The 25,651-nt window shown below is 37.2% G+C and overlaps 1 protein-coding gene and 1 pseudogene across 5 annotated transcripts in view; both read left to right on the forward strand.

Annotated features, from left to right (window-relative positions):
• Positions 1-25,651, forward strand: part of lingo2 (leucine rich repeat and Ig domain containing 2) — a 283,442-nt gene that overhangs the window by 58,691 nt on the left and 199,100 nt on the right. The gene's annotated exons all lie outside the window — the stretch shown is intronic.
• On the forward strand, positions 1,581-4,199 carry LOC124860095 (annotated as a pseudogene).

Consider the following 25,651-nt stretch of genomic DNA (forward strand, 5'->3'; position numbering starts at 1 on the left):
TACATACCATGTGTCTGTAATTTAATCTTAGAATAAATGCAGCTGTTCTGTTTCTGGCTTGGGAGGTTTGTCAGAGAACATTAGAGAACAAACAGTATCATGAAGACCAAGGAACACAGTAGACAGGTAAGGGAGAAGGTTGTGGAGAACTTTAAAGCAGGATTAGGTTATTTAACAACATCCCAAACTTTGAACATTTCACCAAATAATCTTTAACTTAGAATCTAGAAAGGAAAAAAGTATGTCATCACTGCAAACCTGTCAAGACATGGCCAGCGACCTAAACTGACAGGATACACAGGAAGAGCATAAATCAACAGCCAAGAGGACCATGGTGACTCTGGATGAGTTGCAGAGTTCCATAGCTTAGGTGGGAGAAACTGTTCAATGGAAATAGTAGCAACAATAAAGCCATAAGAAATCGGGTTTGCAGTTAAAGTTACAGCAAACGTGGAAGAAGGTGCTCTGGTAAAGATAATAAAATTAAACTTTTTGGCTTACATGCAAAATGTTCTGTGTGTATCGGAAAACTGATTCCTCATCACAATCATTCCTACAAGGATACATGGTGGTGGCAGCATCAATAATGAAATGGTTGTTAGCATTGTTGCTTTAAAGCAAGACTGTCATAATGTGGGTTTCTGTTGAACCGTGGAAGAACTCCTAAGGCTCGAAGTTTGCAGGTAAGACAACACTTTATTGCTTATGGCTGGACTCGGACAGGGTACCAGGCGTGCACACAGACACAAACAACACATAACATACAACATAAGGAACCAGCAGGGAACAAAGGAAACAAAACGGGCTTAAATACAAAAACTGAACAGCAGGGGGAACCATTGACAAATGTGACAAGACAATCAGGGAAAAACACAGAACAGGTGTGGGGTTGGGGTGCAGGGAGACAGAAAACAAAGGACCAGACCAGGTAATATAACAAAAACACAAGCAGGTATGACAAAGACGGTCTTGGTTTTATCTTTCTATATGAAGACTTTTTCTAACACAAAATTTGAAAGTTCAAGTAAGAGAAGGGTTTTTCAGTCCTGTCGATATTTCAACAGCTATGGCAGATGATTGCTTATTCTTCACATCAAATGTTAGATGTGTACCCAGTGCTCCTTTGTGTACACCCTCATGTTGTCCTCAAGTCAAAATGACCCACCACTGTGTTAACCCCCCCCCCCCCCCCCCCCCCCCCCCCTCGCCAAAATCCACTAAATGCTGTTTTTTTTAACTTGAAATTTTATGACTTTTCCTAGATTGGCCCCAACAATAGAAAAAGTGAAATGTTCCTTTGATTCACATTTCCATAAAAGCTGTACAAAAAAAGGTACAAAGGTGGTCTTCGGGTCAAAATGACCCGTGAGACAAATAGAGTTGAAATCAAGGTCACAGAGTTATTTACAAACCACAGAATGTTACAATGTTTTAGATGTGTCTCACATCAATCAGTAGCAGAAGTAAACAAGGCAAATCAGGTGGTGTTCTCGCAGGCTTCAGAATACCACCTGTTTATTTCCAGAGGTTATAAAGGTGGTGCAGATAACCTGACCCTGAATTCTGCCTGTGCTGAAGCCATGAGTGTGCGTTGTACTGCTGAAGACGCTGTAGAGCTGATTTTCTCAGATGTCCAGCAAGACAACTCTGATTCAGAAGAGGAAATGGAGGATGTATCCGAAGAAGAAGATGGGGAGGAATACAACCCAGAGCATGATGAATCATCTTCAGAAGAAGAAGAAAACCCTGAAGCTGAAAGAGAGACTTTCCTTTCAAAAAATGGCAAAATAACATGGTCCTCAGCAGCATATGACCAACACGGCAGGCATGCAGAACAAAACATCATAAAGATGACCCCAGGACTCACGAAGTATGCCGATTCTCATGCCCATGCTATTGTCTCTACATTCTACCTGTTTATCACACCAGCAATAGAAAAAATAATCCTGGGTATGACAAATCTGGAGGGTTTTCGCAAATATGGAGACACCTGGAAAAAGATGGATGAGATTGACCTGCAGTCCTACTTAGGGCTGCTAATCTTAGCAGGTGTACACAGGTCCCGAGGTGAGGCTGCAGCTAGTCTATGGGATGCTGAGAGTGGAAGGCCAATTTTCTGAGCCACAATGCCACTCAAAGTCTTTCACACCTACTCAAGAGTGCTACGATTTGATGACCGTGAGTCAAGACCAGCAAGACGTGTGACAGACAAACTTGCAGCCATAAGAGAGGTATGGGACAAGCGGCTACCCTACCGCTACAAACCAGGGCCTGACGTAACAGTGGATGAACAACTGGTTCCATTTAGAGGTAATCTGTTTTCATATTTGTAATAAAAGTGATTTTCACTATTGATTTCTTTGACTGTTTTCTGTGACACTGATACTAATCAATGATGCTATTGTCTTTTGTCCAAAGGTCGTTGTCCTTTCCGGCAGTGTATGCCCATCAAGCCAGCAAAATATGGGATCAAGTCATGGGTGGCTTGTGATGCCAAATCAAGCTATGCTTGGAAAATGCAGTCTATACTGGGAAGCCGACCAGTGGATGCCCAGAGAAGAACCAGGGGATGTGAGTTGTGCTTGATGTGACAGAGGGACTGAGGGGTCACAATGTGACATGTGACAATTTCTTCACCTCTTATGAACTCGGACAGCAGCTCCTGAAGAGGAAGATCACCATGGTTGGTACAGTTCGAAAGAATAAGCCTGAGCTTCCACCTGCACTGCTTGCATCAAAGGAGAGAGAGGTCTTCTCCTCAAAGTTTGCCTTCATGCCCAACACCACTCTAGTTTCCTACCTCCCAAAGAAAAACAAGAATGTAGTTCTTCTGAGCACACTGCAAACAGACATTAGCGATCGTGAGGACAGGAAGCCAATCATCATCCTAGACTACAACCGCAACAAAGGAGGTGTGGACAACCTGGATAAGGTGATTGGAACATATAGCTGCAAAGAATGACTGCCCGCTGGCCCCTGGTCATCTTCCACAACATTATTGATGTTTCCTCCTACAATACCTTTGTGATTTGGAGAGAGATCAACCCAACCTGGATGTCTCATATGCAGAACAAGAGGAGGTTGTTCCTGGAGCAGCTAGGAAAGGCACTTGTAACTCCACTCATTGAAAGAAGGAAGCATGTCCCCCACACAGAACCCTCAGCAGCAGTTGTGAAAGCTATTCAGAGTGCAGGAGCTCCTGATCAACTTGAGGATCCATCTACCACAGTCACTTCCCCACCTAGGGCAAGTAAGAGGAAGAGATATCAGTTCTGCCCTCAAAAGGACTGTAAAACACATACTGTGTGCTGCAAGTGTAAGAAATATATCTGCCAGGGCTGTGCACTTGTATACTGCCCTACATGTGCTAATTAGTTGAATGGGTTATGTTATTTTTCATATTTTTGTATTGTACATTGCCTTAAATTATTCACTGGAGAAAAAAAATGAAACTGAGTCATTGGGATGAATAAGAATGTATTCAAAACTCCTTTTTGCACATTTTTTTCTTTTCTTAAGCTATAGAAATTCAAGTGAAGAGGGAACACTCAAGTATTCACACATTTTGAGCTCAATGACAATATGCAAGATGAAATTTGGTGTTTAAAATTCAATTAAGCTGCTTATATTGGGGGTTTAGTAAAGACGGGTCATTTTGACCCGGAGGACACAGGGTGTATACAGAAAACAGGAGGGTTAAGACTGTAACAGAACTATGCAGCTTGTTGGAAAAGACATAAATAGAAAGTAAGTAAGACAGGCGGAAGTCATAAGAAAGTGGAGCCACATGAAGACAATATTTAGAGGTAGTGATGACATATCAGTCATTTATGGGAGGTGCAGTAAATTTATAGATAGTGCAGTTTGACATGAAATGCCTAAAATGACTCATTGAGACTTATTTCTATTGACACTGTGTCATCCATCTACAAAAAGAGACATCCATTCATTAGATTGCAGCAGGCCAGCTAAACCTTTGCTTCCCAATGTTTTCACATTGCATCACTTTTAGCTAAAAACTAGAACCTGATAGATGGCATGCTATTTATCATTAGTAATATTTCATAATTTTATCACTGATTTGTTGAGCTATTGTCAAATCCTTCTTCTGTCATTCTAAATTCAGCTGATTTGTATTCCTAGTACATTTGTCTTTCTTAGTTGCCAGTGCAGTAAGGAGGTATGACAGCAGCGACTAAGGAGCCCATGTCTGATTGACAGTGTTACCTTCCAGCGGAGCGGCAGAGAAGCTATCTGAATATTCACCACAGGAATTAATCCTCTTCAATTGCTCCTAGATATCTACAGCTGTAAACAAAGTCAAGAAAGGGTGTTGGAACATTGTAGCAGAAATTTGAGTTAATTGAAGCATTGTTGAGAACAAGACTGACAGTTTTTTAATGGCAAATTCTGTGTTGTATGAAAATTGAAGACATTTAATAGGATTTGTGACTGACATTTTGTCAGAAGAAAATACAACTCAAATGTTGCTTTGCTAAGCACAGCTAATGTATTGCAGCATTCACCCACATTAAAACTGATGATCATTTACAATATGTAACTTATAACAAAATTCCTTCAGTCCTCTTTCCTTCAGTTCAGAAAAGATGCATTTGGCTGACATGTATGAAAAACATATTTCAAATCCCAAAAACCTACAAATAATAATAAGCCTGAAAATTAAATACATTTTTTAAGGAAATAGGTATTTTTTAACACACCTTTCTGACACAGAGAGGATTTTAGGAGGTACACCTCTTTAAAACTAAAAGGGAGTCTCATATACGGATGACTTGTCTGGAATCACATTTCGACTATCCATGGTTTTAAGCAGAAAACAGACTTTGATAAGATAGACTTGATGAAAAAAAAACATTTCCAGTATTACAGGTCTAATGTCCCAGCAGAATCTTGAAAACCTCACTTATTATGCCACTGCAATGTTGTTTTTTTACATTCTTCTCTTATGTTTTTATGTAAAGCACCTTGAATTGTCTTGTTCCTGAAGTCTGCTACACAAATGCACTTCCCTCAGGAAAACACTTTGACAGCTAAACCACAGTGACATGGGTAAACCTTAATGAGTGAGAGACTAATTATGTGTATAAAAGTAAGCTTTCAGCTGCTTCCATTCCATTCAACACTGCTATGTTTTATGTGATCACTTCACAGTTCACTAATGTAAAGTAGGCATTTCTAGGGATCCAGCCATTGGAAAGGATTGCTGCCATATGTCTGTGTGTGAAACTGTGTCCATCATAGTAACAATGCTGGTCAGAACTGGAGCATAAATTATAAATTGTACCTAAAACCAGCCACATTAGTTTTTTATTACACATAAACCTTTCTCCTTTGTGGGAAATTATAGAAAGACTGGATTTGCCGCAGAGTACTTTTCATTGAAATATAGAACTAAAATGTTCTTATTCCTGTATTGAAAAACCCTTTGTTTAATCCAACATTTTTGTATATAGATTTTTTTCTTAGTGTATTGCATTGATCAATAAGAATATTGAAGAGGCTGACCACATCTGCTGATCCAGACAAGATTTTAACTCATCAACATTTGATCTGGTGTTTTGTTTCAAACATATACAGAAACAACTTTATGCAGAACTTAGGATTGTCATTAATGTTATGTTTGTTTTCACCATCTCGGTAATATATTTATGTTTTTGGTGGATATTGCCGAATTATAAACATTATTAATAAACAATTGCACAATAATAAACAAACAACAAGTTATTAGAGACATTAAATATGAACATGTTACATCAGTGATTGGAAATATATTAAATGAGAGACATATCTCAAAAGATTTTAAAAAATGTAAGAGAAGTATCTACTTGAAAGAATCAATGAATTTTTTGTTGTAGTTTTTATATAAAATGGCAGATCAAAAATTATTCATACCCTTAATAATCAATGAAAAAAATTTTTTGGCATGGCAGCAATCAAATGTTATGACTGCTGAGCAGCCTTTTGGATGTTTAAACTGGTATTTTTACATTTCATCTCTAGTGATGAGCTCAAAGTCTTTGACGTTGCCGTTTTTATAATCTGGAAATCCTGTGAAACTTGATATTTTAACAAGTGACACAGCTGTTCTTTCAATGAACTCTTCTGTATTAAGCAGCAACACATTAAATAAGATGTAAGGATATCCCAGTCAGCCATCTAACTTAGTCTTTGAAAGCCATTGCTCTATGTCTCATTTCCTGGAGTATTGATGTCTTTAAGTGAGCTTCCCAAGTGTCTTGAGGGAGTGAATGCTATATAGATTACTTTTAGGTGGTTGGGGCACAGCTGAATGGTGCAGCTTAACAGCAGACCCACAGAGTTTAGGGTTTTTTCTCAAGGCTAACAAAGACTTAAATGAAGACACTAAAACGGTTAATGGTAAATACAAACATTGTTGTGCAGATTACATGTGTTTTTTTTTTTTCTATCTACAAAAATGAAACATTTGTGGGATTTATTTAGGAAGAGAAGACATGGTAGAAATAAGTCTTTATAAGCAAGTTAAAAAACATTGAAACAAAAGAAAAAAATAATACAATAGTGCTGCAATATGACTACACAGGGATATGAACTGGATGGCAAGCCAGCAGGGATTTGTTCAAACAGTGTCTGCAACAAGAAACAATTGCGTGAAGCATGGCAGTTTTCAGCAGTCGAATCTGCCCCGACCTACCATTATTAAAAACATACTTTAAAACACCTCGTAAAAATTCTACTAAAAATCTTGAGCAAATACGCATCTTGCTCCACTCAGGATCTTTGCACAAGAGGATGTTAGCTGAGGTGATAGGTTATTGTTAGCGTGCTTTTCCTCTGTTTTGATTTGACTTATCAATACTTTAGCTCCTTAAGTGTTTGTTTATGAATTATATTTAATCTTACAAAAACAACTGTTTCTCCTGTAAACTAAGATCTTTGCAATTAATGACCAGCGTTATAGCAGTATGCTCCGCTGTGTTCAGCTTTCCCTCACACAGGAGGCGGTGGAGTCTCAGCTGACTCTGTCCTAAGAAATTGTGTAACGGGACCGGATTGACTTGACTTTGTTTTGTTACTGGATCAGAGTCTAGACATGGAAAATTGCTGCTTAAAGCAGCGAATTTAGTGATAAGTATTTACATTTCTCTTGCCTTATATGGACTACTGCTGATACATATTTTAATAACATCAGATTAAGCATTACTCACCATGCTCAGGTGTTCAAATTAAAAGCCTAATTAGCCCAACAAATGGTGGTAGTACATTTATTACATGGGTGATTACAGGGCAGAAAGTGTAATCCTTACTGGTTAGACATGCCTTCATTTAGCTCTCTAACCCAAGGCAAGATGGCTGCCTTTATCAGCTTGTTTCTGGTGGCTTGAGAGTAAAGAGTATGTCTCTCTGCACTTGCATAATGGCAAGAGTTTCATCAGGTTCATGTTACAGAAAAATAACTTCTGGAAAGCAAAGTATTCAAAACGTCCTGCTGTGACGTGACCCAGATTGGCTCTGAATGCAGTTTGATGTGATGTCACATGTTTGCAGCAAGTTGGTAGGCATGTTCTGCCATTGAAATCAAGCACTTTGTTTGCAGCTGCATACTTGGTGACATTGTTAGCATGTTTAGGCATTTATTGTTGTCTATATTCTTACAAATGCAAATCTGCACTGCAGACAGAATGGCATTATTATTTATTTTTTTATTAAAGTTTTATTTATACAGGTAGTCTCCTTGAGACACAAGTTCTCATTTACAACAATAATAAAAGCAAACAATGTATTTATTTCTCCTTCCCATTTTACATCTGTTAACTTACAGGCAAAGGCAGCATTGCTGTTTTTCTATGTTTTGTTTCAGTGGCTTATATTTTACATTGTTATAGCTACAGTATGTGCAGCATTTAACTTTTCTTTAAATATTTAAGTGAGAACAGTCCCAGAGCTGTGTAAAACGACTGCTAGAATATTTCAGTCTATGATTGTTTAAAAAGACAAAAAAAAAGAGGTTTGTATTTTTAATTCAGGAGAACATTTCACACAGTACTGGATCGGTATAACAAGCAGATTTTGTTCTCGAGGTTTCTACTTAGTCAATGAAGAGAATCTGCTGTTTATGTATGTCAAAAGGATGAACAAGAGATATTTTAATTCCAATTTCTGACCTGCAGTGAATGTGGCAACCTTTGAGGTTGAAGTTGGGTGTAAATACAAAAATGGGCATTCATATCTATGCCTTATGCTTAAAGTGTATAAGAAATAAATCTATTTTACAATTTGAATGCATGAACTGCGAAAACAACAAAATATTGTTCAACACAAATTCATTTAGTTTTAAATACACAGTTAAAAACAAGATTATCAACCTGAAGTCCATCCCAATAAACGTTTGTTTTTTGATAGGTTTATTTTTACTAATTTGATTATTTTTTTGCGAAGTATTCATTAGCATCACAAGGTATTTTCAGGTACCTCAGGTGCCTTCTGGGCTTCCGAGATGTTACATTTTGCTCAAACCTCAAGCATAGTGTCCTGTGGGGCTTTGGTCTTACATGTCCCTTTAATAGAATAAACCTACCTTTATATATATTTTTTTTATTTTCTGTACACTGTCAGCATGTGAAACCAAAGTCAAATTCCTTGTTTTTGCACCCAATCTTGGCCAATAAAGCTATTTCTGATTCTGTATTTATTTGAGCTAAGGGGATAGATAACATTTACACCAAATATGCAAGGGACAAGATCTCAAGACCAAATGTTAGTTTTACCCAGCTGCATAATGACTGATGGTAATTACAGATGAAACTAGAAGTGAAGTGCCTGGAAAGAAAGTTGGCGAAGTGCTTACAGAATGCAGGCAGCTGGACGGCAGTGATTAGTTATTGAAGCTTTTTGGGGTTAAGGGCCAGCTGACCAATGACATTGCTTGCTCAGAAGACTGGCAGAGGTTCTTACATATCCCAACTATGGCTCTGATTAACATAAGCTGCAATATCTAGCATCTTTCTTTTATTAGGGAAAGAGAAGTGAAATGCCTGAAAGGTGAACGCCCAAAAATCATCACGGTAAAAATGTATCCTCATTGTCCATATTCCCATTTTGTTGCTACTTCTGTAAGCCACAGCAAGAAAATATGGTGTGGTTAACAGAGGAAGTAACTGGCAGTTGCAGAGGCAAATACTTGAGCCTGGGGGGAGTTCGGTGAGGCTATGGAGAAGGACTATCAGCTGGCCTCGAGGTGATCCTGGCTAACCGTCCAGCATCTCAGGAGGGGGAAGCAGTGCTTCAGTGTTGGCAAAGCACTGAGGAAGATGATGAATGAACTAATTTGGTGTACAAGTCAGAATTTTTTGTGGAAGTTCTATGATTCACAAAAAAACAAAATTATACAAATAGATCCAAATATTTATTCACAGTCCTCACTAATGTTTGGTTGAAAGTTCCTTAGCAAGTTGCAGAGAAACCACACCTATTATGCAAGTATCAGTAAGGTTCTGGTAGAATTCTAGCATGATGCCTGAGCCCCCTTTATGGGAGAAATGGTAGACCTAATTTAAGTTTATCGCTTTTGAGGCGGGAAGCCCATTTTCAAGCACAGTCCATACATTTTCACTAGGTTTATGTCGGAACCATCCCAAAAGCTTCTCTACCTGTTTAAGAAAATTGCCCTGTTGCAAATCTGTGTCCAGGTATCAGCCATCTGATATTCTCTAAATAATTTTGAGGTAGTCCTCCTTCATTATTTCATCCACTTTATGCAATACAACAGTACCATGGGCAGAGGAACAGCCCCAACATGATGCTACCACCACCATGCTTGACAGTTGGTACAGTGTCTGTAAGTGTTAAAAGCCTGTTGAAGACCCTACTGTGTCCACGTTGCAACCATCTGGCTGTTATTTTGAGTTGAAGTGAAAGAAACTGAAGAATTTAGAGGTAATCTATCTTCAGTTTTCTCTCGATTCTGTGCCAGTACCACTGGCAGCAAAACAGGTCATCAGCATGATGCCACCAATAGCATGCTTGAAAGTTAGTACTGTGTTCTATGGATTGGAAACCTTAGCTGGACTTGTGCAAAGATTCCTCTTATCAGACACAGCTCAATCGTTGCCTCATCCTGCCATGAAATACTTCTCTAGATAGCATTCGGCTTGTCAATATGGCCAGCTGTAAATTTTAGTGAAGCTTAAATATATTGGCAGGCGTGCTATTACTGGCCAACAGGTTTTCATTCTATCTTAATCTACTCCCTTCATCATGGATGGTGAGACTGGTATTCCAGGAGCTTCCTATTCATGGCATCCTGTAACATCTGTGGCTCCTGGGTTTTTGTTGAATCTTCCAATTTCCTGTCATGTGCTAGCAAGTGCTAGCAAGATTCCAACAGGCCAATGATCCATACCTCACATTAAAACTGTTTGTAGAATGGATAAATCAGGTTAACAGGTGCCAAGGTTTTTGGAATGAACTGACTTTAACTGAACTGCTGTATTTAAAATTTATGGACTATTCTTAACAGCTGGGTCTGTGTCTGCAAAACAACCAATTTAAATGGACTTTCATTATTACTAACCAGAAGAGGAAATAAATATTTAACCACAATTATTCAGGAAAGTTCTTGAGACCTACAAAATATAGGTAGGTTATTTACAACTTGCTGTGAGACATTTAACTAATAACTGTGTGTATGTTTATATGTGAGCCTTCATGTACAGTTTTTCACCCCATATGGAAAGGAGGAAATCTGCAATAAGTCCAAAGCTGTCCACAGAATCATTGTTTTAACAGCGACATTGTAACTGTTTTATATTGCTTCCCCATCCTGAAAAACGAAGTGATTATTTGCTTCATTAAAATCCAATAATTAATATGGAACTCATGTCTGTGAGGAGTGTATGTAAACCTCTGGCCAGAACTGCACATAGCATTGTCTTAATGATTTTAAGATGATGAATTCTATGTGATAAAACATTAGCTCTCTGATTTAACATTCATCTCTGCAGTCATTTATGGTTGAGCTAATGAGCTTCACCTTGTGACACCTTCTGAGTTTGTTTATGTTTTCCTCCTTGGTACTGGAAAAGACGTGGGACAAGGCTGTAATATGCAATTTAATGAGTATGTCACACATGCAGCGACTAATGACAAAGATGCATTTGGGGCCTCATTCTGTGAGAGGGTCAGTATTAACATACTCATGGCTAGTGCTTTTGTTATCCTCAATTACCATAAAGGCTCCTTGCAGTTTCACCTCCTTGTGTATGTGTGTCATAGAATGAAAGAACAAAGGGTTTAATTTTCCTGTCTTTAACTTATTTTTGTAAAAAGTTAGAAAAGCTTTTTCCGTTTGAGGTGAAGACTTTTCAGCTCCTGTTTGTTATGACCTTGTATTTCTGAGATCCAGTCTGTGCATCAAGATTAAATCGAAATACATTGTTCCTTAGGTTTGATTGTTCATTGAGTGATACAGTCACCGACAGTCTTAGTGATTACAGGGACATTATGTGGTTTCATTGACTGAAAAAAAAGAAATTGGATTAAAGCCATCTATTCACCACAAATCATATTTATTTAGTTAGAATCGAGCAACAGAAATCTAGCAGCCCTGCTACAAGATCAATATAAACATTGCACAACTGACTGAAATGCAAAAGTATTGCAGGACATAAAAATGAATGAACTGGGATGTAAGGCAGGTAGACTTCTGCCCCCTAGACACAAAGGTCCTTTCAAAACACATGAAAACAGCAAAAAGGCACTTTAATCTTGCGTTGAATAGGTTTCTAAACGGGGCAAGAGACAAGGTTGTCCTTCTGCAGACAAACTTTAGTTTTTGAGATCTTTTTGTGAACACAGTTCCCCCCTCCAGGAGGTTGTAGGCTTGGCTTCTTGAGAAGGAGGAGGTTTACCAATAAGTGTTGAAGTTTCTGCATAAAAGTTTAATTTGCTTTGAACAAATGAGTCTCAGATTGCTCAACGGTACAGAAATGCCTTAAGTGACTTTATGACCATGCTAGGTTGTTATTGTCTGGTTTGTTCATCTGAATGGCAGACAGTACATGCAATAGTAACTCTGAGAAGAGACAGACCAAAGAATGTAATCAGCATTAATTGAATTGACCCTGTGATCATTAGGAATCCTGTAAGACTCTTATTTCCTGTCCATTACTGTCATGCATCTTAATACCCTGAACCATCTTTGGTTCTTTAATGTACAGTAGTCCCTGTTTCTGTATATTGTATTTCTTATTTGTTCTGCCATGTTTTTCTCTATGACTAATGAACCATTAAAGGCCAAAGAATCAATAATGTCAGTAGCTAAAATCAAATGTCTTAAAAAGGAATATCAATTGTTTTTCTAAAAAGCCAATGAAGAAAAGCCTCATTGGCTTACTTATCATTGTTGATTCTGAGAGCCATAATTTACTTTTGTCCCAAAGCAAACTTCTCACACCATTACACACAGCTCATGGCTGTTTGGTCAGAGCCAGGTGTAGTTTCCATCACCATTAATACCTTCCCAGTCATTAAGTTGAACAGCCAGATAAAGGTTCCAAGTTTAGAGTTTCCCTCATTCTCCTGCACATCACCAGTGCCAATGAATTGTGTGAAGGTCTGCAGTTAGCATGGAAAAAAGCCAAATAAATCCTGAGTGAAAAAAAGGTCAGTGTAAAACACTGAAAAGAGAGTGATGGATTGCTTTGCACATTCACTCTCAGACATTAAAGAGTGGATTGGCATGCCATTCAATGAAGCCTGAAGTTGAATATGCAGTTCATTTATGGAAAGAGTCAAGGTGAAGACATACAACATGTGTTTCCTCACCTGAAACACATTGGGGCACAGTGTCTTTTTAAATGGTGCATGTAAAACATTCGGATTTTATTTAGAGGCTAAACTCATAAGGATTTCATGTTTTTATTTTTATTTTAATGGGCAACGTTTTATATTGATTTTGTGGGAGTGTACATCTGTTTAAATTTATCAAATACTTGGATATGTTTTATTTTATTATACGCTCGCTGACATTCAAATTCACTGACATTTCTTTGACCCAGGGGGGATCTGTTTTGTTGTTTTGCTTTTTGGTAAGTGGAAAATTGTAAAACTGTAAAATTACTGTTATAATCAATCACGTGCACTGCTGTAACTGTTAAATATTTTAGGATGTTGAGGTGCTTGCTGTGTTTTAAGTCCTTCTGTATGCCGATTTAGGGTACCTCGAACTTTTTTAAACTTTTTTTTACACAAGCTTCAATGTATTTTTGTGGGATTTTAATGTGATAGATCAACACAAAATAGCGCATGTTGGTGAAGTGAAAAGAAAATGATCCGCCCATCCATCCATTGTCTATACCCACTTACCTTCAGCGGTCATTCAGTGAGAGGCAGAGTACACCCTGGACAGATCGCCAGTCCATCACAGGGCAAAATGATAAATGGTATTCAACACGTTTTACAAATGCAAATCTAAAAAGTGTGTTGTGCAGCTGTATTCAGCCCCCAGGAGTCAGTACTTTGTGGAACTACCTTTCATTGCAATTACAGCTGAGATTTTGTGAGGTATGACTTTACTAGCTTACAGTTACTATCTGATTAATTTTCCTGATTCTTTTTTGCAAAACAGCTCAACTTGAGTCAGATTGGATGGTGAGTGTCTGAGAACATCACTTTTTAAGTCTTGCTATAGGTTCTCAGTTGGATATACAATAGGTCTCCACTTTGACTAGGCCAACAGTTGAATATACTTTGATCTAAACCATCCAATTGTACGTCTGGCTTTGTGTTTAGGATCGTTGTCCCTCTGGAAAGTTAACCTCTGCACCACTCTACAGCCTTTTGCAGCCTCAAGCTGGTTTTCTTCTAGCATGCTGTGGAATTCAGGTCCATTGATCTTCTCACCAACTCTGAGTAGCTTTCCTGTCCTTACATCTGCACAGTATGATGCAAAACATCTGAGTCTTAAAATAGCACTTTCTTTCATGTTCACTACATGAAGTGCTTCAACACTAAAGACAGTTGCTTCCTCTAAGTTTAATTTAGAACTATCAGATTAAAGTGGGCTAAATGCATGTGTACATCACATCTTTTGGATATTAATTAGTGAAAAAATTGAAAAGCATGCTTTATTTTGGTTCCATTTTATTAATTATGCACTTCATGTTGGACCAACGAATAAAATCACAACAAAACATATTGAAACTTTTAGATTAATGACAAAATGTCAAAAAGTTCAAGAGTTGTGAATACACTTACAAGTCTTTATAGAGATCAGTCCTAATAATTTCCAAATTTTTAAAACTCTTTTAGTTTTAAATATAGACTTCACAGACGACTGTGGCTCAGTAGGAAGAGTAGTCGTCTCGCAATCAGAAGGTTGTGGGTTCGATTCCAGCTTCCTCCTACCATGTGTCGATGTGCCCCTGGGCAAGGCACTTAACCTCAAGTTGCCTACCGATCTGCGTATCATGTTTGAATGTGTGAGCATTAGTGACTGTGATTGGGTGAATGTGGCTCTAGTGTAAAGCGCTTTGAGCGGTCTGTATGACTGGAAAAGCACTATATAAATTCAGTCCATTTACAATAATAATCTGCACATTCTTATCAATAAGCATGACAGTCAAAATAAATCAAAATACTGTAATAAATTAGGCTCTTCATCTAGGTGTATATAGTATATATAGTTGGAAAACACACACAGTGTTTAAAGCAGATTTGGCAAAAAAGCTGAAGTTTAAGAAAGTGTGGACTTTCTCACAGGAAACTTACAGGAAAAATGTGCAAAATCCGACAGATGGCATAAACCAAAAGAAAAAAGAACCAGTGAAGCAAACGTGGATTGGAAACATACAGTTTCCAAATGTTTTATTGCATAATATATAAAGGTGTGTTTGCACTAATATTAACATGTAGAAACAAAAAGCATGTCATAAATAGAGGACTTCACAGATTAGGTGATAGTGGTTTAGATTTAATCTTGTAAAACATTTATTTCTCCTTGAATGAAGAATTCATATTTAATGATAGAACAATGTAAAACACAGAGACCTGAATAAAAAAGTTGTCTATTAAGTTAGCAAAAGCCAGTCATTGATTTAAGTTGTAACCTTACTTTTGTTGCAACAAAAATTCAATTTACTATTGATTCCATTGTTTCAAGCTTTTGTCATGGGGACCTTCAGCTCTGCAGAGCTATGAAAAGATATGAATGTTTTGAACAAGTCCAAAACAGAAAGTGGAGAATAGGTTTACTGCATGTGTGTGAATGAGTCAAATGTGAGGTTAAAGTACTGTCTCTAACATAACAAACAAGCAATCAAAGCCACAGGTCTGATTTTCTGGTTTATTGTGCAGAGAATAACGTATCCGCTGCTGTAAAACCTTATAGACTAAAAAGCACAAAAAAGAAAAGACTGTTATTATTGTTTTGTTTATTGCAGTTATATAGTTAAACATCTGCAAAATAGAGATTTTTGTGAAGTCTTACTATTGCAGCATTTTCTGCATAATAGTCAAGATAATAATGGATGCAGAAAGCCTTTAGATTAATGTGCTGCTGGACTACTTAGCTTGATAAAAATCATGAAATTAAAATGCATCAGACCATCACAAGAACTCTTTAATGCTTTGCAAAAAACTTTGAACTCATTCTGTTCTAATTACAAACAATAAATTAACTCTGTTTATTTTGATGAGTGTTAGAACATTCTGCAATGATATTATATTTTAATATAACATCCAGTGTTTGTTATGATCTAATGTTACGTTTGTATAATTGAAACTGTACCAGTTATGATCATGTGAGGAAGAACTTGCAAACAGTGGTACGAAACAAAAAGGTTTAAATCTGAGGGAAGGACTGCAGAAAAAGGGCAAAAACTCTAATTATCTAAAAGCATGGTAAACATATTCATAAACCTTGAACGTTTCTACAATTTATCACGATACAGCTACAGATTCCATGGGTTTATGTCATAGTAAGACAAGCTGAATGTATTCAACTCTAAAGATTTTGATTGCAAAAAAAAACTTTTAAAACCATGTATCCTTTTCTTTCGATTTCACACTGCTTTGTGTTGACCTGTCACATGAAGCCCAACAAAAACAATCAATACAGAGCTTTTAATTAGCTCAAGATTGAGCTAAAATAAATCATGAAAATCAACACAGAATAACACAGAACCATTAGAACACAGGGAAAGAAAATGTATCTTCAATAATTTTGTCTACCATAAATTTGTAGACGAAATCAAATGGAGCAAAAAAGCCTAACCCACGTTGGTTCCACAAGATACTGTAAGAACCTTTTTGTTGAATTCTCTGCCCCTCCTTGTAATGTTGGAGATGTTGTAAGCATGAGAAAGTAAATATTATCTGTTTTGTCAGCAGAAACAGTTTGTGAAATAAACAAAATACATAGAAGACAATCTGGAAGCAGTCCATGTTACACACCATCAAATATTCAGTGATTTAATGCAAGAAAGATGATAGAAAAAAAAAAGATGATGACTGAAACACAAATAAAAAATTATGGTACACAATGGACATGAACTAATGGATATATTTTGCATCTCGTTAACCTGCCGGGGCACCTCTGTGAGTCCCATTGGCAAGTGATTGATGTCGAAAAATACTGTGAGTTGGGAGTGAAGCCCAGGAAATACCTGTCAATGGAAGACATTGAGAAATTAATTATTCCGGAAGCTGATAGTCTGACATTTCTGCTAACAGCACATTGATCTTTATCTTTTAGATGAATGTTTGAGCTGGGATTGCTTCTGTGCTGTCCTCTTATGTAGAGGCTTGAGAAAAACAAGGTTGTAACACACTGTTACATCATATAACTTTTAACATTGACAATATATGTCCATATATGTCTGTCAGTAACCTGAACCTTTAATTTAACCAAAAAATAAAGATGTCGGCTATATAGGAGCCAAATATATCAATAGAAGGCAGGGTTGGATGCTGGTCCAAAGTAACTACCGATGCCTAGCAATTCCAACTTCCTCTGATTGACAACGTATGATAAGAGCACAGACGGAACTTGTCATTTCTGATAAAGCTGTTCAGCAACTGCACCCCAAGTTCAAATGTTTGTTCCTGAAAAATCAAAGAAGGTGATCTGGTCAGATGGAGCCAAAACTGAACTTTTTGGGCTGGATGCAAAATGCTACCATCTCCTTGGTGACACATGATTGTGGTAGTATCATACAGGTACAGGAAACCTGTATGGAGCTAAATACAGGATAAACCTGGAAGAGAACCTTTTTAGACACTGCAAAACACTTTAGGCAAGGAATGAGGTTAACCTTCCAGCAGGACAATGACTCTAAACATACAGTCAGAGCTTTAATGGAATGGTTTAGATCAAAGCAGAATCATTTTGTTAGAATGGCCTTGTCAAGGTCCAGCACTAAAGCCAGAGCAAGAATCTCCAGCTTTGCAAAGCTGTTAGAGTTATACCCTGTAGGAAAGTGTTGACTCAGGAGGGATGAATACAAATGCATGCCACACTGTACATAAACTACCTGAAGAAGACACACAAGTTTGTTGCTGTATTATGACAACATGTGAAAAGGTTCATTCCACTTCTACAGTATATGAATGTTTCATGCGGATTAGAAAAAAGAGATAAATCTGGGTGTTACTTCCAGGCTTATTAGTCGGGGTAATTCTTGTTGTCTAGAAACCGGTGTCTCATCTACTTCATCTTCACCCATGAAATTAAAATTTTCACAAGGCAAGCTTTGAGCTGATAGAAAAGCGAGCAGGTAGAAAACAGAAAGGAAGCAGCGCTCGACTTGTTTTCACAGCACTCGGTCAGATGTTATGTGGCATTTACTGACAGTTTAATATCAATTTAATGTGTGTTAAGGTGCTATGCTTTGTGCTATGTGGCAGATTAATCTGTCTTTTCACAAAGATGGTGCAGATGTTGTGATTGATTATTAATGGGAATCTAGTTCAAAGAAATTCAAAAGTATCAAGAATTTAGCTATGGTTGCAGGACCTTTTTTATTAACACTTTTGAAAGTTTTATCATTTTCTAACCATAGGACAGATGTTTTATATGGTGTTTGTAATATTGCAATTGCAAATGTGTAATGTTCCATGAATGACGTAAGAAGACACGAGCTCATTATGTGAGTCCCATATGTTTTTTAGCAATATTTCCAGCTAACACTCTTTAATAAAATCTTTACATTTATGCATTGATGCAAACTTTATCATTTCACTTTTTAGAGGATGTAATATTGTGGAGAGGATGGGAACTGCAACTCATATACATATTATGAACAATGATAAGGAAAAAACAAGCTGTCACCTGGCTGTCCATGTTTCACTATAACTGCCATGTCAAAATGCAAAGAATACAAAGTGTTTAGGGTTTCAAACCTTGGACCTGGAAGAGGTTAAGTTGGATTTGATCTGACTGGCTCTGGATTTGATGCACTTTGTCAGTTTCTGTTTCTACTGGGAGACATTTAGAGAATTTTCTAATAAAGCAACAAGAAACAGTTCATATATATATATATTTTTTATTATAATTATGTATTAGATATTTAACATGCAAGAAATTGATGGGAATATTTATTGAGTAAATTCAAGTGGTACCTCTAACACAGATTTAGGACCATGAACTTAAAACATGGATCTTTCTCTTTATTGACACAACAATAATGTCAATATAAAAAATTAGATTTCCTTTCCTGAATTTTCCTCTCCTTTAATCAGGGATTTTAGAAACGTAATGGAACACAATCAGCCCGTCTTCTGGCTGTTGCTGTTTCAGTTGGTCATTTAAAAATTAGACATTCATATATGGCCTGTCCAGGGTGTACCCTGCCTCTCGCCCGTAGACTGCTGGAGATAGGCACCAGCTTCCCCACGACCCACTATGGAATAAGCGGTAGAAAATGACTGACTGACTGACATTCATATATGGCACAGGTGTCAAACTCCAGTCCTCGAGGGCTGGTAACCTGCAAATTTTAGATGTTCCTCTGCTTCAACAAACCTGAATCAAATAATTAGGTCATTAGCAGGACTCTGGAGAACTTGATTGCATACTGAGGAGGAAATGCAGCCATTTGTTTGAGGTGTGTTGGACCAGGGACACATCTAAAAGTTGCAGGACACTGGCCCTCGAGGACTGGAGTTTGACACCCCTGATATATGGTATTGACAATAATATTAATCTGCTATGATTTAAGTTGGAACGCACTATTGCACACTGGTGGATGAGTCATAGTAATGAGTGTTGGATCAAAGGCAAACTGTCTAGATAATGCAGATGGAGGAACCCATGTGGGTCAGGGATGTGCACCCATTAGTCTGCATACAGAACCAGAGAGTGAGCCAGACCAACAGAGGAGAGAGCAGTGACCTCAGCATGTGACAGTTCCAGTTTATCAGTGTTGAAGTCACTGAGGGACTTAACCTGTTCTCAGTGACCTCACAGCACTTTATGCAACATGTTGGACCGCATGTGCAAGTGCAACAAACAAAGCTTCACACTGGGATGCTGAGTAAGTTATAAACCTGTTGGACCTTTTTCCGACCGCCCAACAAATTCTGTATTCATTTATGTTGTAGTAAAGCCATCAAGTCAGGCACATCTTTACACCTAAAATATGATGACTTTTTAAAGTGATCTGCTTCCTGAGTAGAAGATTATATTGGAACCAATTTGACTGCTTCCTTTTGTATAAAGTTGAGCCTTGAGACACCACTTTGAAAGCCTGATGGATTAAATAATTTTAGAAACTTCTCATTTTCAAAAATGAAAAACATCTATTGAACACTTTTTGCAAAATAAAACAAAAATTGTTTGGTTTTCTCAATTATTTGTATTATAAATTAATGCATTAAGATTTTGGTGGTTATATCAATATCATATATATAATCAAATATTTAGCAAAGTATTTACTAAGCAGGTTTTTTAAGACAGTAATAACTTTGTTAAAGAGGTAAAGGACAGGTAATTACTAGTATAAAAAATAATACGTTTGGCCTTACAGGGTAATGTACCTTCATAAAATGTAGTTTTTGTGTTTTCTTTGTATTTTTGAATGCCTAGTGAGTTTTGTTCTTGCCCATCTTTGAGTCATATGTGGATCATGCAATCAGCAGGCTGATAAATGATGGATCTTTATTTGGAAAAGCTTTGATTACTTATACTAAATTTTGCTTTGTGCCTCCATTCAATAATCCTACTAGAAGTGATTTCAGGTGAGACACATATTGAAATATTGTAATAATGTATAAATATTCTATTCAGCTTTCAGAGGATTTGACTGTGCAGTATATTTGTTTATTTCACAAGGAATTAACAGTTTCTGTATACTGTCTTTCTAAATCCTCTCATCTTCTTGCGGTTAAACAGCATCTTGTGGACTGGATTATGAAAACAGAGACATCCAGCACAATGCAGAGCTATATTTTTCATGTTGTTTTCTTCAATCTCCAACCATGAAATCCTTTCTGCTATCCCCCCATAATACCTGGCTGCTGATCATTTTCTGCACAAAAATGTCCACTTGGGATGAAGAATGCAGCAGACATGGTAATGCTTAACATTTCAAAGAAAGAAATGGGCTAAGATGCCCACTGTTAAGCAGAGAAAGGGTAATCAGTTGAGCAGAATTTTTAGGATTAAGTATTCAAACAAGGAGCCGTTCTATACAATAACATATTGCAGAAGACCTTCCATCTGCAGTTGGTTTTATTATCTATGCTTTTTCCTTTTGTTTATCCCGGAACCTTGTCTTAAGCTTGTTATTTGCCCACTGCTGTTTACCACAGACCTGCTGTGAAAGAAGTGTCCAATTAGCTGTGGATTTGGTGGCGTGTTCTATCACATCACGGCTTCTAGAGTCACATCATTAGCATGTGTGTTGCAGGGTATGAAAGCTTTAGACTAGTGCTTTTGAATCATCATTAGATGTAGTGGCTAAAACATGCATTAACAGAAAGAGACCGAGAGGAAATATTCGGATGTACAAAGAGTCACTGTATGATTAAGATTTTATCTTGTCTGTGTTTTATTTAATGTTTGTAAACTTGATGACAACATGAATGCAAAATTAAAGCTGTATTGTAAACCTTATGTATGTGTTACCTGCAGTACAACTGTTTTACTTGTCTGTTATTGAGTAGTTGCCAAATTACAGAGTTTGAAATTGGAAGTAAATAATAATTTTTTTTTCTTTAAATTTCTTGAAAAAATTGATTTGAAACTGTAGTTGGACCAAGCAATAAAATGTTTTTTTTTGTCTCACTTTCTTTCAGGCTAGTGCTGATTTTCTCAGTATGACAACCTTGAGAAAAAATGCCATAGTTTCATGGTATCGCGCTATTAACACAAACATTTCAAACAGAATTGTATAACATGATCTAATTGTTTTTAAAACAATCTATCTATACATATATACTCACCATCCACTTTATTAGATACACCTGTCAATTTTCCAATCAGCCAATCACATGGCAGCAACTCAATGCATTTAGGCATGTAGACATGGTCAAGACGATCTGCTGCAGTTCAAACCGAGCATCAGAATGGGGAAGAAAGGTGATTTAAGTGACTTTGAACGTAGCATGGTTGTTGGTGCCAGACGGGCTGGTCTGAGTATTTTAGAAACTGCTGATCTACTGGGATTTTCACGCCCTACCATCTCTAGGGTTTACAGAGAATGGTCCGAAAAAGAGACAATATTCAGTGAGCTGCAGTTCTGTGGACACAAATGCCTTGTTGATGCCAGAGGTCAGAGGAGAATGGCCAGACTGGTTCCAGCTGATAGAAAGGCAACAGTAACTCAAATAACCACTCGTTACAACCAAGGCATGCAGAAGATCATCTCTGAACGCACAACACGTCGAAACCTTGAGACGGATGGGCTACAGCAGCAGAAGACCACACCAGGTGCCACTCCTGTCAGCTAAGAACAGGAAACTGAGGCTACAATTCACACAGACTCACCAAAATTGGACAATAGAAGATTGGAAAAACGTTGCCTGGTCCGATGAGTCTCAATTTCTGCTCCAACATTCGGATGGTAGGGTCAGAATTTGGCGTCAACATCATGAAAGCATAGATCCATCCTGCCTTGTATCAACGGTTCAGGCTGGTGGTGGTGGTGTAATGGTGTGGGGGATATTTTCTTGGCACACTTTGGGCCCCTTAGTACCAATTGAGCATTGTGTCAACGCCACAGCCTACCTGAGTATTGTTGCTGACCATGTCCATCCCTTTATGACCACACTGTACCCATCTTCTGATGGTTACTTCCAGCAGGATAACCCACCATGTCATAAAGCACGAATCATCTCAGACTGGTTTCTTGAACATGACAATGAGTTCACTGGACTCAAATGGTCTCCATAGTCACCAGATCTCAATCCATTAGAGCACCTTTGGGATGTGGTGGAACGGGAGATTCGTATCATGGATGTTCAGCCGACAAATCTGTGTCTGTCTGATGCTATCATGTAAATATGGACCAAACTCTCTGAGGAATGTTTCCAGTACCTTTTTGAATCTATGCCACGAAGGATTAAGGCAGTTCTGAAGGCAAAAGTGGGTCCAACCTGATACTAGCAAAGTGCACCTAATAAAGTAGCCGGTGAGTGTATATATAATTCTGTGTCTAGTGTTACAAGACACACTGATTTAAATTTTGTCTGACTACTTGTGACTAACCCATATCTAGTTTCTTGCATTTTTCTACTAACATATAAATTAAAAAACTTGATTTCTTACTTGTTATAGTGTGAAGTTTTTTTTTTTTTTTTATATTACCACATTCTTGCCTGTCTGCATATTACCTTGACCATTCTTTCCTCTCAATCTTTAGGCAGGTCTCAAAGTTATTTTTTCTTCTAAGGTTCTGGAAAATTGTCCACAGTCAAGTTAATCCAGCATGCAATTCTAAAGCTGTTCCAGCCTGGCTTTAAAACTCGTATAAAACCTGATATAACCTGATGTCATCTACTGCAGTGCATTACTTTTTTCCCATTTTGTCAGTCTTCCATTCCTTGCTTAGAAATTGTAAAATATGTGTTCAATTCATTTAGAAAGCATTTCAGTATCTTTTCAGTACCCTTTTGTTCATTGTGCTGCTTCATTTTATGTTTAAACTTCTGCAGCATATGTAGCATGTTTCTCCTTGAGGTTGGCAGACTAGAGGCCCTTACCAGTTCCGGAGACAAGATTAAGACTCACTTAAACATGTACCTTCACAGACCGAGTTTAAATCTCATTGTTAAAGCACTTTTTCACTCTCTGACTTTTAAGCTTGTGTGATTTGTTGACTCTGACCCCATTTTTATTGAGTTTCTGCCTTACTACTTGTAATTGTTGTATACTCCTTTCCTATCAGCCTTCACTGCTTTTATGTGTTTGTAAACCTTTTATTCTCTGACCAGAGCTTGTGTCATATGTTTGTTTGTTACAGCACTATAGATTAGCCTTATTATTGTGTTTAAATTGCTTTATTAAAATGTAGAATTTTATGGTGTGATGTTTATAAACAACTAATTTTAAGTTGCTCAAAGACAATACCAGTTGTTTGTACTAAAACACATTTAATTTATGAGTGGTTGGGGGAAAACATGTTTAACAATGCGAAAGCTCCAAAAATCTTCCATTCTAAAATATGTTGTCTTTATGTTGTGAGGAGGATATAAAACCTGTGTTTTCTTGAAATTATTTCCTTTGTGTTTAAGAAAGTAAGACAGCTGAATTTGCGTTTCTTGTGTTCAGTTTATTTATTTATTCTCTTTGAAGAAATGCAGATAAAAGGAAGAACCGGCAGACTGTAGTGGCATTTAAAAAGCCACTTAACGCATTATGCATGGCAGGGTAGCATAGTTTTTACATAAGCATTCAGCTAATTTATAATGTCTTATTAACTCAAAGTGGGAAGTATGTTGACATTCCTACCAGTTTCTTTCAAATGGTACCTTTTTTTTTCCATGCCTATATGCTAATATGTGCTAAAAAAATAAACTTTATTTGACAACAACATAGAATACAGCTGCATCTCATCTTACAATATATTTGAAATGTTTGTGTTTCCGTAAATTAATTAGAAAAGATAATTTAATAATTATTATATTTAATGTATAATTGAGGTACACACATAATGATTTATCTAAAATGTTCAAATGTATTAATTTGAAGGACTATGGCTTACAGCTAATGAAACCCTCAAAATTATGACTTTGAACATTAGACAAACCATTAAAAAAGTGCGATCCTTACTATAGAGTTTGAGCACTTAGTACTTGGTCAGAGATAATTTTACATTATTTACTGGATCACTGCAGCATATTATTTGGTCCTGAGTCTTCCTGTCTTAGTAAGTTTTGGACATTTTGTTTGTTCAGTCCATGTTTCTACTGAGTTTTTACATTGTGGTTATACAGGATTTTATTTTAAAACTATGATTTACATTAAAATAAGTAATAAAAGACAAAAAATAAATAATGTGCTCATAGTAAAATTGCATATTTACTTTAGTTTCTGCTGAGGATGCCTCCAGAAAGAAATGTAATTTTTTTTCTATGCAAAAGACTGACAAGAAACGTTCTTTGGCACATTTGTGCCATTGCTTGAATTTAATGCACAAACAGCTCCTTTGGGCTTCCTACCTAATAAACGTGGTGCCTCAGGCTGACTAACACTAGCCTAATGATGACCTGCACAGTGTCTTGGCTGGATCCAGACCCTGAAACATAATAAACTGAGCTTTTATAAATAAACGAGTAAAAGGAAGTTGCATGATAAATTAAAGAAAGGCACAGAGATGTCCTGAATCAACTTAAAGTAACAACCATGGCTGAGAGCTTTTTATATGATGTCATACAAAAAGAGAAATAATGTCATTTCTGTTTGGTTTTAAACATCAGGATATTCACAGTTTCTAACATTTACGTAACAAGGACAAAAAGACACGAATGAGCACTAAAATGAGTTGAGGCTTGCTGACAGCATGGCCTTTTGTTCCTGGCGAAGACAGTTGCTAGATTGAATTGATCTGACTTTACAGCCTAACCATTTATCTTGGTCAGTCATATCTGATCTGTGGCTGTCAAGTGCAAACAAGCTCCTTGGAGAAATAAACAGTTTGGAGAGACGGTGAAGAGGGGGACTTCTAAAACAGCAGCAGTGAGATACAGTAATTCTGGGTTTTTCATTAAGATGCTTGATCAATAATCTTGTTTTAAACTAAAATGATAGTGTCATGTCTCAATGTATTCTCATGTCTCAATGAACTTTATATGATGCACAGACACAGAGTACTTGCTGATAGTTGGTTTTTTTTCAAAGAACACCCTAGACAGTGTGGTGTGCATCTGTTTATAGACCCCTGAGATGATACTTTGTAGAACCACCTTTTGCTACAATGAGAGCTGTCTTTTGGGGTACGTCTCTATAAGCTTTTCACATCTAGAGTAGAGGTCTTCATTTCCTTGAAAGCCACTGTCCTTTACCTGTCAATAGACTCCTGCTGCCATCTAAATCAGAAGACTTAACTACTTCCTTAGCATGTAATCATTTTGTCCGCTTTTTCTTAGCAAAATAGCTGGAAATGAGTCAGATTTAACTATGAGCAACTTTGGACATAAATTTTAAAGTCTTGCC

Source organism: Girardinichthys multiradiatus, chromosome 23 (assembly GCF_021462225.1).
Source record: "Girardinichthys multiradiatus isolate DD_20200921_A chromosome 23, DD_fGirMul_XY1, whole genome shotgun sequence".
NCBI classification, from domain to species: domain Eukaryota; kingdom Metazoa; phylum Chordata; class Actinopteri; order Cyprinodontiformes; family Goodeidae; genus Girardinichthys; species Girardinichthys multiradiatus.